Raw genomic sequence first — 5,000 nt, forward strand, 5'->3', positions numbered from 1 at the left:
CAATTTTAGACTCCCCTGAGTATGAAAAGTGAAACGAAAATCATTTTTGAGAAGAAAAAATTTTTGTATGGGAGGGCCCCTGCTAGAACATATTTCCCAAGTGCGTCGATTTTTGGGTCGCCGACACAAGCTCGGGTCAAAAAAATTTTTTTTTCTCGGTGACTCAAAACATCAATTTTAGACTCCCCTGAGTATGAAAAGTGAAACGAAAATCATTTTTGAGAAGAAAAAATTTTTGTATGGGAGGGCCCCTGCTAGAACATATTTCCCAAGTGCGTCGATTTTTGGGTCGCCGACACAAGCTCGGGTCAAAAAAATTTTTTTTTCTCGGTGACTCAAAACATCAATTTTAGACTCCCCTGAGTATGAAAAGTGAAACGAAAATCATTTTTGAGAAGAAAAAATTTTTGTATGGGAGGGCCCCTGCTAGAACATATTTCCCAAGTGCGTCGATTTTGGGTCGCCGACACAAGCTCGGGTCAAAAAATTTTTTTTTTCACGGTGACTCAAAACATCAATTTTAGACTCCCCTGAGTATGAAAAGTGAAACGAAAATCATTTTTGAGAAGAAAAAATTTTTGTATGGGAGGGCCCCTGCTAGAACATATTTCCCAAGTGCGTCGATTTTTGGGTCGCCGACACAAGCTCGGGTCAAAAAAATTTTTTTTTCTCGGTGACTCAAAACATCAATTTTAGACTCCCCTGAGTATGAAAAGTGAAACGAAAATCATTTTTGAGAAGAAAAAATTTTTGTATGGGAGGGCCCCTGCTAGAACATATTTCCCAAGTGCGTCGATTTTTGGGTCGCCGACACAAGCTCGGGTCAAAAAAATTTTTTTTTCTCGGTGACTCAAAACATCAATTTTAGACTCCCCTGAGTATGAAAAGTGAAACGAAAATCATTTTTGAGAAGAAAAAATTTTTGTATGGGAGGGCCCCTGCTAGAACATTTTTCCCAAGTGCGTCGATTTTGGGTCGCCGACACAAGCTCGGGTCAAAAAAATTTTTTTTTCACGGTGACTCAAAACATCAATTTTAGACTCCCCTGAGTATGAAAAGTGAAACGAGAATCATTTTTGAGAAGAAAAAATTTTTGTATGGGAGGGCCCCTGCTAGAACATATTTCCCAAGTGCGTCGATTTTTGGGTCGCCGACACAAGCTCGGGTCAAAAAAATTTTTTTTTCTCGGTGACTCAAAACATCAATTTTAGACTCCCCTGAGTATGAAAAGTGAAACGAAAATCATTTTTGAGAAGAAAAAATTTTTGTATGGGAGGGCCCCTGCTAGAACATTTTTCCCAAGTGCGTCGATTTTTGGGTCGCCGACACAAGCTCGGGTCAAAAAAATTTTTTTTTCTCGGTGACTCAAAACATCAATTTTAGACTCCCCTGAGTATGAAAAGTGAAACGAAAATCATTTTTGAGAAGAAAAAATTTTTGTATGGGAGGGCCCCTGCTGGAACATATTTCCCAAGTGCGTCGATTTTGGGTCGCCGACACAAGCTCGGGTCAAAAAAATTTTTTTTTCACGGTGACTCAAAACATCAATTTTAGACTCCCCTGAGTATGAAAAGTGAAACGAAAATCATTTTTGAGAAGAAAAAATTTTTGTATGGGAGGGCCCCTGCTAGAACATTTTTCCCAAGTGCGTCGATTTTGGGTCGCCGACACAAGCTCGGGTCAAAAAAATTTTTTTTTCACGGTGACTCAAAACATCAATTTTAGACTCCCCTGAGTATGAAAAGTGAAACGAAAATCATTTTTGAGAAGAAAAAATTTTTGTATGGGAGGGCCCCTGCTAGAACATATTTCCCAAGTGCGTCGATTTTGGGTCGCCGACACAAGCTCGGGTCAAAAAAATTTTTTTTTCACGGTGACTCAAAACATCAATTTTAGACTCCCCTGAGTATGAAAAGTGAAACGAAAATCATTTTTGAGAAGAAAAAATTTTTGTATGGGAGGGCCCCTGCTAGAACATATTTCCCAAGTGCGTCGATTTTTGGGTCGCCGACACAAGCTCGGGTCAAAAAAATTTTTTTTTCTCGGTGACTCAAAACATCAATTTTAGACTCCCCTGAGTATGAAAAGTGAAACGAAAATCATTTTTGAGAAGAAAAAATTTTTGTATGGGAGGGCCCCTGCTAGAACATATTTCCCAAGTGCGTCGATTTTGGGTCGCCGACACAAGCTCGGGTCAAAAAAATTTTTTTTTCACGGTGACTCAAAACATCAATTTTAGACTCCCCTGAGTATGAAAAGTGAAACGAAAATCATTTTTGAGAAGAAAAAATTTTTGTATGGGAGGGCCCCTGCTAGAACATATTTCCCAAGTGCGTCGATTTTTGGGTCGCCGACACAAGCTCGGGTCAAAAAAATTTTTTTTTCTCGGTGACTCAAAACATCAATTTTAGACTCCCCTGAGTATGAAAAGTGAAACGAGAATCATTTTTGAGAAGAAAAAATTTTTGTATGGGAGGGCCCCTGCTAGAACATATTTCCCAAGTGCGTCGATTTTTGGGTCGCCGACACAAGCTCGGGTCAAAAAAATTTTTTTTTCTCGGTGACTCAAAACATCAATTTTAGACTCCCCTGAGTATGAAAAGTGAAACGAAAATCATTTTTGAGAAGAAAAAATTTTTGTATGGGAGGGCCCCTGCTAGAACATTTTTCCCAAGTGCGTCGATTTTTGGGTCGCCGACACAAGCTCGGGTCAAAAAAATTTTTTTTTCTCGGTGACTCAAAACATCAATTTTAGACTCCCCTGAGTATGAAAAGTGAAACGAAAATCATTTTTGAGAAGAAAAAATTTTTGTATGGGAGGGCCCCTGCTAGAACATATTTCCCAAGTGCGTCGATTTTGGGTCGCCGACACAAGCTCGGGTCAAAAAAATTTTTTTTTCACGGTGACTCAAAACATCAATTTTAGACTCCCCTGAGTATGAAAAGTGAAACGAAAATCATTTTTGAGAAGAAAAAATTTTTGTATGGGAGGGCCCCTGCTAGAACATATTTCCCAAGTGCGTCGATTTTTGGGTCGCCGACACAAGCTCGGGTCAAAAAAATTTTTTTTTCTCGGTGACTCAAAACATCAATTTTAGACTCCCCTGAGTATGAAAAGTGAAACGAAAATCATTTTTGAGAAGAAAAAATTTTTGTATGGGAGGGCCCCTGCTAGAACATATTTCCCAAGTGCGTCGATTTTTGGGTCGCCGACACAAGCTCGGGTCAAAAAAATTTTTTTTTCTCGGTGACTCAAAACATCAATTTTAGACTCCCCTGAGTATGAAAAGTGAAACGAAAATCATTTTTGAGAAGAAAAAATTTTTGTATGGGAGGGCCCCTGCTAGAACATTTTTCCCAAGTGCGTCGATTTTGGGTCGCCGACACAAGCTCGGGTCAAAAAAATTTTTTTTTCACGGTGACTCAAAACATCAATTTTAGACTCCCCTGAGTATGAAAAGTGAAACGAAAATCATTTTTGAGAAGAAAAAATTTTTGTATGGGAGGGCCCCTGCTAGAACATATTTCCCAAGTGCGTCGATTTTTGGGTCGCCGACACAAGCTCGGGTCAAAAAAATTTTTTTTTCTCGGTGACTCAAAACATCAATTTTAGACTCCCCTGAGTATGAAAAGTGAAACGAAAATCATTTTTGAGAAGAAAAAATTTTTGTATGGGAGGGCCCCTGCTAGAACATATTTCCCAAGTGCGTCGATTTTTGGGTCGCCGACACAAGCTCGGGTCAAAAAAATTTTTTTTTCTCGGTGACTCAAAACATCAATTTTAGACTCCCCTGAGTATGAAAAGTGAAACGAAAATCATTTTTGAGAAGAAAAAATTTTTGTATGGGAGGGCCCCTGCTAGAACATATTTCCCAAGTGCGTCGATTTTTGGGTCGCCGACACAAGCTCGGGTCAAAAAAATTTTTTTTTCTCGGTGACTCAAAACATCAATTTTAGACTCCCCTGAGTATGAAAAGTGAAACGAAAATCATTTTTGAGAAGAAAAAATTTTTGTATGGGAGGGCCCCTGCTAGAACATTTTTCCCAAGTGCGTCGATTTTGGGTCGCCGACACAAGCTCGGGTCAAAAAAATTTTTTTTTCACGGTGACTCAAAACATCAATTTTAGACTCCCCTGAGTATGAAAAGTGAAACGAAAATCATTTTTGAGAAGAAAAAATTTTTGTATGGGAGGGCCCCTGCTAGAACATTTTTCCCAAGTGAGTCGATTTTTGGGTCGCGACACAAGCTCGGGTCAAAAAAAATTTTTTTTTCATGGTGACTCAAAACATCAATTTTAGACTCCCCTGAGTATGAAAAGTGAAACGAAAATCATTTTTGAGAAGAAAAAATTTTTGTATGGGAGGGCCCCTGCTAGAACATATTTCCCAAGTGCGTCGATTTTTGGGTCGCCGACACAAGCTCGGGTCAAAAAAATTTTTTTTTCTCGGTGACTCAAAACATCAATTTTAGACTCCCCTGAGTATGAAAAGTGAAACGAAAATCATTTTTGAGAAGAAAAAATTTTTGTATGGGAGGGCCCCTGCTAGAACATATTTCCCAAGTGCGTCGATTTTTGGGTCGCCGACACAAGCTCGGGTCAAAAAAATTTTTTTTTCTCGGTGACTCAAAACATCAATTTTAGACTCCCCTGAGTATGAAAAGTGAAACGAAAATCATTTTTGAGAAGAAAAAATTTTTGTATGGGAGGGCCCCTGCTAGAACATTTTTCCCAAGTGCGTCGATTTTGGGTCGCCGACACAAGCTCGGGTCAAAAAAATTTTTTTTTCACGGTGACTCAAAACATCAATTTTAGACTCCCCTGAGTATGAAAAGTGAAACGAAAATCATTTTTGAGAAGAAAAAATTTTTGTATGGGAGGGCCCCTGCTAGAACATTTTTCCCAAGTGAGTCGATTTTTGGGTCGCGACACAAGCTCGGGTCAAAAAAAATTTTTTTTTCATGGTGACTCAAAACATCAATTTTAGACTCCCCTGAGTA

Source organism: Anopheles moucheti (genome assembly GCF_943734755.1).
Source record: "Anopheles moucheti chromosome X unlocalized genomic scaffold, idAnoMoucSN_F20_07 X_unloc_4, whole genome shotgun sequence".
Classification (NCBI taxonomy): domain Eukaryota; kingdom Metazoa; phylum Arthropoda; class Insecta; order Diptera; family Culicidae; genus Anopheles; species Anopheles moucheti.